A 13,577-nucleotide genomic window follows, 5' to 3' on the forward strand; every position below is an offset into this window, starting at 1 on the left:
AGTTTTTTTTTGTTTTTGTTTTTTTAATTATTATTTTTGGCTCCCGGTCAAATGTCAGGCAGTATGATGATGTCAGCACTGACTAGGGAGGCGATCAGGTTGCAGGATTTAGAGGAACGTGAAACCTTGGGCCTGCATTAAGAGAGCAAGGACACTGTGTGCCTCTTTTGGAAGCACTGAACATTAAATAATCTAAGGCAGAGGTGGAGTGAAGGACTGATAGCTTTGCTTTGACTTACTCAGTAGTCAGGCAAGTTACTCACTCAGAGCAAAGGTTCTATAGATTTAAGAAATAATATTTCACAGTTTGTACTTTCATTGAAGAGAATTGGGTCCTTTTTCAATAAGCCACTGAGCAGCAAAGATAACTGGGTAACTTTAGCTGTTTATCTGTAGCTGAATTTTCAACGTAGCTAAGCAACTGTTTATGGCTGAAAATTCTCCTAAATCTAGCCAGTGAAATTTAAGACAGTTGTTTATGTGACCAGAACTATCCAGCTACATTTAACACTGAAAATCTATGCTGATGACCAGCTAAAATTGAAAACCTGCGCTGGGAAAGCTTCCAGAGTTGTCCCTTTTCTGTCTGGTGAAATCTGTGCACCCTGTGAATTTGGCTGGACAAATGTAACTAGTCAGTGGGGAGCTCTATTAAAAAAAAAAAAAAAGTCTGAGGTTTACCAAGCAGTCTTACAAATGTAGCCAGGTAAATGTTTTGGAAATTGACCCTTAAGTACCTGTCTCATAGACACAAAGGGACTGATGCAATACAGTGCGCTTAGCCGAGCGCAGTGTTTAACCTGTGGTCGGACACGCATTTTGGATGCGCATCCACAACCCCTTATGCTATAAGGGGATTAGTGCGTCCAATCCCCTGCGAAACTAATAGCACTTATCACATGTAAATGCATGTTGATGAGGCTATTAACTATTCTCCCCAGATCCCAAAAAAAAAAAATGAGTTTCTGACCTGCACATTTTTACTCTCAGAAATTAGCGCCTGCCCAGAGCAGGCGTTAATTTCTGAGCAGCTCAAAAAAGTGCACAGAAAAACAGAAAATACTGCCTTTCCGTGCATCCTCCAACTTAATATTGTGGTGATATTAAGTCAGAGAAACCAAAAGGTTTAAAAAAAAAAAAAAAAGTGAGCCGCGGTCAGGAAAACGGACGCTCATAAAATAGAGCGTCCGTTTTCCTAACCCGCTGACAGCCACTTCTCCTGAGCGCCTGCTGCCAAGGAGGCACTAGGGGTGCACAGTTATACCGCGCCTCCTTGGCTGCACAACCCCTCATTTAAATATTAAATCTCGGGCCCAGGACAGGTGCTGGGTGCACGTTAGAAAAGCCGGGCGCTCAACAGCGAGCGCCTGTTTTCCGCGCTAATTTATTGCATCGTCCCCAAAATGGGAAAAACCCTTTTAGTACATCAGGCCTTTAATTGTTGTCAGCAGATAATAGGCTGCAAAGGCAGGAAGAATCCCAATAATTTATTTTCAAAGCAAGTGTCCATTCTCCAGTTATGATATCCAGTTAGTTAACAGGCCCCTAATTAGGACCTTGTTTGTAAAGGACCTTTTTGCATTCTGTGCCATTTGGAAGAAATCTTTGACTAAAGCCTTTAATCTCGCTGGTACTTCTAGTAGCATTGTAGTTATGATAGGTAGTAACAGTAGTTGTATTAATCCATAGTAGAAAAGCATCTGTCCCATAATAAGGTTATAAATTTGATGACACTGTAAGACCCACACATAACTTGATGGGTTCTAGAAGAAAAGGCATGCGCCTAGTATAATATTTGCAGAATTTCATTAACTGTGATTATATAGACCATCTAAATCTGCTTCCCATCATTTTATTTATTTATTTATTTAAGGTTTTTTTATACCGGCATTCAAGAACTCGTTCTCATCATGTCGGTTTACAGAAAAACAGGGGTGCAAAAATAGAACCAAAAAACATAAATAAACGTGATGAAGAAATGCAGTTACAAATAACAAGGGTAAATGAACTGGGATTGTAAGAAAATAAAGTGAGATAGAGGAGATTAATTATATACAAGTGTACATTATAAATATGGAGTCCACTATATACAGCTTCTAAGCAGAGAGATTATTGATGGTGGGTGTTAGGTGGAGTTCGGGAAGGTCCATATGTAAAAGAACAGTCCAGGAGCTAGCAGGCACCTAAGAATGTGAAATGGCTCACTTTTCTCCCTGACTTCATAGGCCTGGAACTACTTCAAGGTAGGAGCTGAGAAACCGACCTTGAAAGTAGAACTGCTTAAGCAATGAGGTAGCAAGCTCTACTCATCACAGTAATACGAGGGAGTACAACACATGCTGGGCAAAATTCAAAGTTTCAAAATTCATTATCTTTACTAGAGCAACAATATAAATGTTATCCCTACTCGAGAATTCAAACATCTAATCCCAAAATCTGAAATGCAAATGTTTTTTCAATTAAAATGAAGTAAAAATTAGAAATAGGCCAAAAAAAAAAAAAAAATCAGTATGCAGGATCAGTGTCTTAAATAACTGGGACTTTTTCTATTTTTTTTTTTTTAGGCATTCTTTACAGTAGGCATACTGTAGAATGCCTTATGTGCCTGCCCATGTCCACATGTGTAATTTTTTTAATTTGAGTGTAACTTTCATATCAATGTAAGAGGAAAGTTACATGGGTAAATTGAAAAAACCAGGACAGAAATTGACAGGCCCATTCTACTGAGAGGGAGAAAAGGCACTGCTTGGGGACTCTGAGGGGAAGGAGTGAGGCTTGGTGTAGATGCTCAACCCAGGGAGGAAGGATCAAGCAAGGATGAGGAGAAAGGACTGATCTGGGAGGGAAGAGGGCAGAGAAAAGACTGGGAACTGAACAGGAGACTGGGAGAGAGAGAAAGGGAGGAAGGACTGGAGATGAGGGAGAAAGAGAAATGGGGATTGAGCAAGGGGATAAGAGGTAGAGAGAGGGCTGAGATTTGAATATATATATATATATATCTATTATATATATCTATACACACACACACACACACACACACACACACACAGTGGCTTGCAAACGTATTTGACCCCCTAAAAAGTCAGCAGATTTGTTGGATTACAAATAACACTTAATACAGATTATTCCAGACAGTATGTTTGTTGCAAACCAGTATGCTGTTAAAGTAAATTTTCAAAGTCACAATTCATTATTTCTCTGCATTTTTGTGTAAAATTAAAAACTGAAAATTGCCACTGATTCCAGTCAAATCCTATATGTAGGAAAATCCCAGAATAATAGGGGGGGGGTGTTGTTAGGATTGCAATGTTAGGAACACACTTCCTAAGCGTTCTTTGTAGTGTATAAGCACAAAATTCATATTTAACCGATGTATCACATTCTAAGTACTAGGCATAATTTTGTCCAAGTGTGCGAGAACAAAATCTCTGAACTATATAATCCGACAAAGATATGAAATGCCGTATGTAATAATAATCGTTCAATAAAAATTACATTTCAAGAGGAAAAAAAAGGAGACATTTGCATATGTCTGGATATTTGAAAGGAATCTATTGAATGTGTATAAAGTGAGAGAGACTGTACATATCCATCTTGCATAATTACCAAATTTATGCTAACCACCCCCCCCCCCCTATAACTTTGGAAAAGAAGCACTATTATCGTAATGTTGATAGTTTTTGTTATTGGAGATTATTAGATGCTAGAGGCTGTAGAGAGGAAAAATCCTTTTCCCATCCACATAAGGGGATTGCTGCTGTGGCTTGCATGACCTGATGTAAAAGACAGGGCAGTGAAGGCTAGGTGCAGTGCACTAACGCGCATGAATCAGAACATATTTCTCAGCGTGGGTCAAAGGAGGGGAAAAGTATGTCACAAAATACCTTTGAACAAAAACAACACAGAGGCAAACTGGTTATCTAACCTCCTGAGAATGAGCAAAGCTCTGACACAACAAGGAACACAAAGAGATTTATGTACAAAATACAAAACGTGACTAATCCTTCTATTGAGTTCACCTCAAGTATGTCATGAATTTCACATGACCCACCCACTTTTTTTCTATACCTCTGCAATTACCATATCAGCAGCAATAATGCTCTCTTGTTTTAAGTGCCAGTGGTACGTATCAGCATGGTTGTGACAATGGTAAATGTAGTTGATTGTGCCATTTGGCTTTTGTTTGTTGTAACAAGCAATAAGGTTAATGTTTCTTCTCTTGACATCTTTGTACTGTACCCTTTTGTGGGTTGTGTTAACCCCCCTTTTTCTTGCTGTTGATGTACAAGCTTGAATTCCCTCATAACTTCGTTTTTCAAAAATGTTTCTCTCTCTTCCCCTTGTCCCAAATGTTTGGCTATTAAGCCTCTTTGATCAAAAGAAACCTGGAAGTAGAAATATGCTTTTGGGAAAAAAGTTAAGCTAGATGCAATATAAAGAACATAACCCCAAATTGAATTTTGCATAATTGCAATGGAGACAGATGTAAGGCTATTACTATTGTACAGCTAACTACATAGTGATCTTGATCTATTTCTTACCTTCTTTTAAAAAGTTTTTTTAATTCTTTTTTTGCATGCCTTTTTTTTTTTTTTTCTATTTCAGACCCTTGGTCTTGTCTTCCATTTCCTGGTTTATTTCCTGCCTGGTCACATTCCAGACCTGCACAACCATTGTGTTATGAAATCTGAAAACTTGCTTTCTCCTTTTTAACTATATTGTATGCATACACATTCACATGATTTAAGATTCAATGCCAAGATGTAAAGGACAAGACACTAGAATGACGTGATTTCCAGAAGTAATCAATGATCATTAAATTAACAACTGGGCAAAGGTAGACAAAGTAGTGGACTTAAATTGCAGCAGGAGAGATTTAGGCTTGCCATTAGGATGCACTTTTATAACACTGTTCTGGTGCTTGCCAACCCTTAATCTATCTTGGGTGATGGAATTTTGATTTTTGGGGCTTTATAAGAATAGGTTTGGCAAACATTGGGGCAGATTTTAAAAGTTACGCATGCGGCCTACATTTGTGCGTGCAAATGTATGCCCGATTTTATAACGCGCGCTCAGCTGCACGCATGTTATAAAATCAGGGGTCGGCGCGCGTAAGGGGGTGCACACTAGTGCACCTTGCGCGCGCTGAGCCTTCGGGGAGACCAGCTGGCTTTCCCTGTTCCCCCCCCCCCCCCCAATACCTTTGTTGTAGAAGTTACGCCTGCTGAGTGCCGGCGCGTGATCCCCTGGCACAGCGGCAAAGGGCCGCTGTGCCGGAGTCCTCAGTCACGCCTTCCAGACCGCCCCCGTTCCGCCCATTCAGAAAAGCCCCTGAGCTTTACGCGCACTGCCGGGCCTTTTGAAAATAGTCCCAGCATATGTAACCCCCCCCCCCCCCCCCACGCACGTAAATCCTCGAAAATCTGCCCCATTGTATCTGAGAAAGATACAAGTTTAGTAGACCCCTTCCTGCAGGCAGTAGATGGACAGGACTCTTGAGATCCTGTCTAGTCCTGTTTTCTGAAAGAATAAGAATTTATAGTTGAATATGTAGACACTGAGGGCAAAATGTAAAAAACTTTTTATGATCCTGCCTTTACTAGCCAGGGCTGAAGAAGACTCCTATGTGGTTTTGAATATTCATCATTTTTCCATTATTTTGTTGGTCCAATAAAGAATATTTTTTGCATAACTGAATCCTGGCTGTCTGAGGTTGATGGTGTCATTCTTAATGGGTTAGGCCTGTCGAGCTAATTTTTTTTTTTTTTTTTTGCATCTGCCTAGAAGTGGCAGGTGGGGTGGAGGTGTTGCATTTATGTTTAAAAGTGATATACAGATTTGTTTGGCTTTAGATTTTGAAATTTTGGGTGAGAGTTTAATATTGAGATCTAGCAGACTATAAATTAAACATAAAAGTCTATGCTAGAATCCTGATTTTATTGGATTATATCACTTCGCTGTATTTGCATCATCCTAATACCATGTTGATAGGCAATCTGAATATTCATGATGATGTACCTAATAAGCACTTAGTAGCGGAATTTTTGTCTACTTTCTCATAATGTAATCTTACCCAGATTATTGGCCTACTGACTCAATGCACATGTCATAGATCTTGTCATTGTCCCTGATTTCTGGCTGGCTAATGGTTTGAATTATTGATTTATCTGTTTTATCTCTGTTGACTGATCGCTTTTATTCATTCTATTTTTTTCTCATGGTGTGAAGGCTCAAGCGGTGCCTCTGAGTAAGGTCACAAATTAAGTCCTATTGACCTAACTGCCTATGAAGCATTGTGGCTTCAATCTCAAGGTTTTATCAATTTATCAGGGCCAGTGGAAGCACTAGGGGGGACTAGGCTGCCAACTAGAGTGCCACCATTCTGGGGACAGGATGGGGACAACATCTTCTCCTTCCCGCTCGTGGTGGGGCCCAGAAGAGCAAGTATTGTAGTGGGCCCATACACAGGAAGGAGGAAATACCATCTGTCTTAGGAACGGGAGAAAAGCATATTGCAGTATCGGCTGACGGCAGTGAGGAGCAGGAGGCCTAGGAGCCGGTCCGCAGTACAATCTGACAAAGAAGAGCAGCAGAGTCTCGCCATGCTCAAGAGAAGGAGTGGGGCCATGTGTAGTTAGGAGGAAGATCAGCAGCAGTCACTTGATATTCGGCTAAGTTTACCCGATAACGGAACCCCTCCTCGTAACACCCCCAGAGCACCCCTTTTATATGCAGCTAAATTATAGCCGGATAATTACTTGGCTGAAATTGCCAAATTAGCCATTTACACGGATACTTTTTAGTTATCTGTCTAAATGGCAGATGAAATTTAATGTGGACAAGTGCAAGGTGTTGCACATAGGGAAAAATAACCCTTGCTGTAGTTGGCAAGTTAAATGTAAGACATTGATAAGACAGGCTAAGAGAGAAATTGAAAAGAAGTTGGCCGTAGAGGCAAAAACTCACAATAAAAACTTTTTAAAATATATCCGAAGCAGAAAGCCTGTGAGGGAGTCAGTTGGACCGTTAGATGATTGAGGGGTTAAAGGGGCACTTAGAGAAGATAAGGCCATCGCGGAAAGATTAAATGATTTCTTTGCTTCGGTGTTTACTGAAGAGAATGATGGGGAGATACCCGTTCCAGAGAAGGTTTTCATGGGTTTCAGATGGACTGAACCAAATCACGGTGAACCTAGAAGATGTGGTAGGCCTGATTGATAAACTGAAGAGTAGTAAATCACCTGGACCAGATGGTATACACCCCAGGGTTCTAAAGGAACTCAAAAATGAAATTTCAGACATATTAGTAAAAATTTGTAACCTATCATTAAAATCATCCATTGTACCTGAAGACTGGAGGATAGCTAATATAACCCCAATATTTAAAAAGGGCTCCAGGGGCAATCTGGGAAACTACAGACCGGTTAACCTGACTTCAGTGCCAGGAAAAATAGTGGAAAGTGTTCTAAGCATCAAAATCACAGAACATATAGAAAGACATGGTTTAATGGAACAAGTCAGCATGGCTTTACCCAAGGCAAGTCTTGCCTCACAAATCTGCTTCACTTTTTTGAAGGAGTTAATAAACATGTGGATAAAGGTGAACCTGTAGATGTAGTGTACTTGGATTTTCAGAAGGCGTTTGATAAAATTCCTCATGAGAGGCTTCTAGGAAAAGTAAAAAGTCATGGTATAGGTGGCGATGTCCATTTGTGGATTACAAACTGGCTAAAAGACAGGAAACAGAGAGTAGGATTAAATGGACAATTTTCTCAGTGGAAGGGAGTGGGCAGTGGAGTGCCTCAGGGATCTGTATTGAGACCCTTACTTTTCAATATATTTATAAATAATCTGGAAAGAAATTCGATGAGTGAGGTAATCACATTTGCAGATGATACAAAATTCTTCAGAGTAGTTAAATCATAAGCAGATTGTGATAAATTGCAGGAAGACCTTGTGAGACTGGAAAATTGGGCATTGAAATGGCAGATGAAATTTAATGTGGATAAATGCAAGGTGATGCAGATAGGGGAAAAGTAACCCATGCTATAGTTACACAATGTTAGGTTCCATATTAGGTGCTACCACCCAAGAAAGAGATCTAGGCGTCATAGTGGATAACACATTGAAATTGTCGGTTCAGTGTGCTGCAGCAGTCAAAAAAGCAAACAGAATATTGGGAATTATTAGGAAGGGAATTGTGAATAAAACGGAAAATGTCATAATGACTCTGTATCACTCCATGGTGAGACCCCACCTTGAATACTGTGTACAATTCTGGTTGCCGCATCTCAAAAAAGATATAGTTGCGATGGAGAAGGTACAGAGAAGGACATCCCAAATGATAAAGGGGATGGAACAGCTCCCCTATGAGGAAAGGCTAAAGAGATTAGGGCTGTTCAGCTTGGAGAAGAGATGGCTGAGGGGGGATATGATAGAGGTGTTTAACATCATGAGAGGTCTTGAACGAGTAGATGTGACTCGGTTATTTACACTTTCGGATAATAGAAGGACTAGGGGCATTCCATGAAGTTAGCAACTAGCACATTTAAGACTAATCGGAGAAAATTATTTTTCACTCAACGCACATTTAAGCTCTGGAATTTGTTGCCAGAGGATGTGGTTAGTGCAGTTAGTGTAGCTGGGTTCAAAAAAGGTTTGGATAAATTCTTGGAGGAGAAGTCCATTAACTGCTATTAATCAAATTTACTTAGGGAATAGACACTGCTATTAATTTCATCAGTAGCATGGGATCTTCTTGGTGTTTGGGTACTTGCCAGGTACTTGTAGCCTGGTTTGGCCTCTGTTGGCAACAGGATGCTGGGCTTGATGGACCCTTGGTCTGACCCAGCATGGCAATTTCTTATGTTCTTATGAATATCTACCCTTTTATTTCTTTGTTAAATTTGTATATGGTAGGTCTTTTTATCAAGACAGCAAAGAGTGTATTTTGCAAATTCTAATTTGCAGTCTTCATTGAATCAATCTAAGGAACTGTTTGACATAATTTGTTAGGCTTGTGGTTCCTTCCAAGGATTTTCCTAAACCTTGTGATCTGGATTGTGAATTATTCACTAACTTCTGCTTTGATAAGGTGCAAAAGCTCCAATATAGGATCATGTCAATTGTTGGTATGAATTCCTCTTCAGTAACAATTGCTTTGACTTTGTTGTGGTCCAACTGTAGTCCTATAAGGGAACTGGAACTTACTGTTATCCTGAGTAAAAAATTACCATCTGTCCCCTCGATCCATATTCTTCTTGGATTTTGCATACTTTGAAACGGGTATTTGTTGTTTTTATTTTTAATTGAGAGTTTCAAATTTTTTGTTATCCAGGGGTATGGTTACTGACTGTTTGGAAAGGGCTATAGTTCATCTCACATCAGACACTTCTAGTTATAGACCAATTTCCAATTTGCCGTACTAACTAAGATCCTGGAGAAGGTTGTACTTTCCCCCTTGAATAGCCTTTATGAAGATACTCATTTCTTAAGCCCATATCAATGTAGGTTTTGTAAGGGCCAGGATACCAAGATCTTGTTTGTGTCTCTAAAATGACTTCTTGCTGTGAGTATTGGATAAGAGTTCAACTGTTGTAGTGATTTTTTTTTTTAAGACATCTCTGCTGCATTTGACATCATTTGTCACCAGATTTTGTTAGACAGGTTGCACTTTTGTGGAATAGGTGAGACTGTGTTGCATTGGTTTACATCTTTTTTACATAATCTTACCCAACAAGTTAGCTTGGGTGACTACTCCTCTTCTTGGAAGCTGTTGTCTGTAGGTATGCCCCAGGGCTTAGCTTTATCTTTGACACTTTTTAATATCTACATTCAGCTCCTTTGCACAGTAGTCTTTCTTCTTTTGGTGTATGCTTTAAAATATATGCCGATGACACCCAGCTCTATTTTCCTGTAAGCAGTCATTGTACTTCTCTACACCTGTTCCAGTCTTGCCTGCAAGCAGTTTGGAACTGTTTGGCACAAAACAAGCTAGTACTCAATTTCAACAAGACTGAAGCACTATGGGTAAGCCTCAGAACTCCTTCTGACGTTTCGCCCAAGCTGTCTCTTGATGGGTACTCAACTGTGTGTTCTTCTGAGGTTTGTGACCTTTGGAGTACCATTGGACTCCCAGCTGACACTAAAACCCTAGATCAAAAAGATTTTGAAAACCGGTTTTTATAAACTTGGGAAGGTGAAATGTCTTAAATATATTTTGTCAATTAATTATTTTCATACAGTGGTTTCAAGCATTTGTAATAAGCACTCTTGATTATTGTAATGCATCGTACATAGGTCTTATCAAGGGCCAGATTTATGCATTGCAGTTGCTGCATGGTTGATCACTTTGGGTGCAGTTGGAGACCACATCTCTCCAAGATTACAGGAGCTTCACTGGCTACCTGCAATGCAATGAATTAAAAATTTCACTATGATCTTTAAAGTGTTAAGTGAGGGTGGTCCTTCATACCTTTTTTAAACTTCTTGACCTGTACGTAATAGACCATACTTTGTGTTTAATAGCACCTTTTCGTGATTCTTTCTATTAAATCGATTCATCTTCAAAATTCTTGATGCCCTGCCTTTTCAATATCTAGCCCTCATTTATGGAATGATATTCCCTCACAAATATGTTCGTATATGAGATATTAGTGATTTTAATTTGTTCCTAAAAAAATTAAAGGCTTTGCATTTTTTATAGGCATTTTCTATCTAGTGTTGGTCTGACCTGTGCTATTTTGGATTCATGTTATTTGTTATAATCAATGTAGTTTTTAATTGTATGTATTTTGAATTGCTTCATATATTTGTTATTTTGTAGTTTGGCAGTCTGCTTAGAAAAAGGTGTCTTGTATAGGTGGAATCTAAAATGTTTTAAATAAAATAATAAACTTGCACAGAACCCAGTTTACTTTCCATCAAATGTAAGCTTAAAAAATAGTTATACCAGCAAATATAGGCAAGATTATGGCAACTATAGCTAATAAATCAGAGGCGATCATCTTTTATTTAAGGTTGATGGGGTTTAAAGCATGTTCTGCTCTTGCATTTCAAGACTCCAGCATGTTCAGGGTTGCTTTAATCACTTAAGGAGCTCTGGGCAAACTCGTATTTGAATTTTAGATTTAATTACTTGACTTTCCAAATTCAAGCACAAGGCAAGTTACAGTCAGGTACAGTAAGACGTTTCCTGCCCCAGAGGACTTATAATCATTTACTAAGCATTTTTCCTTTAGACACAGAGTGGGAGAAATTCCTTAGTAAATCAAGCCCCAAGTTTGTACCTGTAGCAATGGAGAGTTAAGTGTCTTGCCTAAGGTCACCAGCAATATCAGCGGAAGAAGTTGGATTTGAACACTGGCTTTCCTGGTTATCAGCCATCTACTTTACTAGGCTGTTATTGACCACCATCCTCACCTCCTCAACTCCAGCACTCCTCTTCTCCCCCTCCTAGTTAATCTGACACTGCAGGCCTCCCCCCCTCTGTGTCAGCTGACACAGGCAGCCACAAGCCACTGTCTACTTCTGGCCCATGTAGGCCAACACAAGAGCACCACTACTTTGTTCTGGCCTTTAGAGCTGGTGAAGCACACCTCTACCTACTTCTGGCCCATGTAGGCACATGAAAATTTAGCATGAGGTTTTCCTGTTGATAGCAGGGCTGAATTAGCCATGCTGTCATGGGAAATGCCAATCAGGGCCTGGGGGGCGGAGCTTTAACAAGCAGAGATCAAAGTTTTAGTCTTTGCGGCTGCAAGTGTGTTCCCGCACCGGAAAATAACAGATTCTCCTCAGTCTGTTCTTTCCGCGCGTGGGTGTGCACGCGGAGCTTGTTTTCTCTTCAGACATTTTTGTTTTTTCTCGTCAAAATGAAGAAAAAGCAGTCGGGGTTTAAGCCAGAGACTAAAACTTTAATCTCTGCTTGTTAAAGCTCCGCCCCCCCCGGGCCCTGATTGGCAGTTCCCATGACAGCATGGCTAATTCATCCTGCTATCTACGGAAACACCATTTACAGTAAGCAAACTTGCTTTTCTTTTCCTTCTAGCCTGTGTGGGTTGGCATGAGCATGGTGTAAAAGGGCCTTGCGCTGTGGGCAGGGCTGGTGCAAGTGTATTAGGCATCCTAGGTCAGTGGTTCCCAAACCTGTCCTGGAGGACCCCCAGACAGTCAAGTTTTCAAGACATACAGATATATATTCTGCATGAAATAGATTTTCATTCTTTGTCTCATTTTCATACAGATTTATCTCATGCATATTCATTGCAGATATCCTGAAAATCTGACTGGCTAGGGGTCCCCCAGGACAAGTGTGGGAACCACTGCCATAGGCGAACACTCAGCCTCGCAGCCCACCTCCCACCCCCCAATTAAATTTTATGTCTATAGCCTCCCCCTTTGAGATTTTGATTATTAAACTCAATCATTGTAATCCCACCACCATCCCTATCACAACAATCCTGTAAAAAACACAGTTGGATATACAGTATTTATATTAAAAAATATTATGTTTCAGATATCAAGTCATAGTGCCTGATTAGTGACCTTTCTGATTTTTGGGGTTAATTACACAATCCAGAAATACCTAATAAAAGAAATCGATACTGCATTGATTAAAGGTAATCTCTGAAATGTCTAGCTGGGCTGAATGAGAATGTTTGTTTCCCCTTACTATTCACCATAGAAAAAACATTCAAATTCTCAGTAACAATGGCATGTTCTCCCTCCAATTACCAAATACTTTGATATCACAAAGCCCTGCAGAAATGTCAGTCGCAACACACATAGGGGTAGATTTTCAAAGGGTTCCGCGCATAAGATACGAGCGCAGCCCCCGAAAACCTGCCCCTGCCTCCCCCTGCGCGCGCCGAGGCTAAGCCCCGGGATGCGCGTATGTCCCGGGGCTTCGAAAAATGGGTGGTCCTGGGGTGTGGCCGAGTGCCCTGACACAGTGGCCTGTGTTGGGGCCTGGCCAGCCAGCGCGCGCAAGTTATGCCTGCCTCGGAGCGGCCTCGGAGGGAACGGAGGCAGGCTGCTCGGCTCGGCGCGCGCAGGTTGCACAATTGTGCATCCCCCTGTGCGCGCCGACCCTGGATTTTATAACATGCACGCGGCAGTGCATGCATGTTATAAAATCGGGCGTAGATTTGTTTGCGCCGGGTTGCGCGAACAAATCTATGCCCACGCGTATGTTTTAAGATCTGCTCCTTAGCATATCTGCCATTCCAAAACAGCACTAACTCCCAGAACTCAAAACAACAACACTATATGACTATTGGTCAGTGCCCAATCTCAGGCATCAAAGCACAGCCCTCTGCTTCCTACTCCAGCACCTTCCCTCCTAGGCAGCCAGTAAGGGGACATGAAGAGAGAAGTGAGTCTGGAGCAGACAGAGCACACAACTCGGCAAATATTCCACTGAGCCCTAGAACAATGCATAGTATCATAGTAAATGTCGGCAGATAAAGACCAAAATGGTCCATCCAGTCTGCCCAGAAAGGCGTCTGTACCTCCTATTGGGAAAACAGAACAAGCTGGACAGCTTTGGATCCCTGCACAGAAACTACATAAACTGC

General features: G+C 40.8%; 1 protein-coding gene across 1 annotated transcript in view; it reads left to right on the forward strand.

Moving 5' to 3' along the window:
* Positions 1–13,577, forward strand: part of CREBL2 (cAMP responsive element binding protein like 2) — a 60,443-nt gene that overhangs the window by 4,500 nt on the left and 42,366 nt on the right. The window lies entirely within an intron of this gene.

Source organism: Rhinatrema bivittatum, chromosome 4 (genome assembly GCF_901001135.1).
Source record: "Rhinatrema bivittatum chromosome 4, aRhiBiv1.1, whole genome shotgun sequence".
NCBI lineage: Eukaryota > Metazoa > Chordata > Amphibia > Gymnophiona > Rhinatrematidae > Rhinatrema > Rhinatrema bivittatum.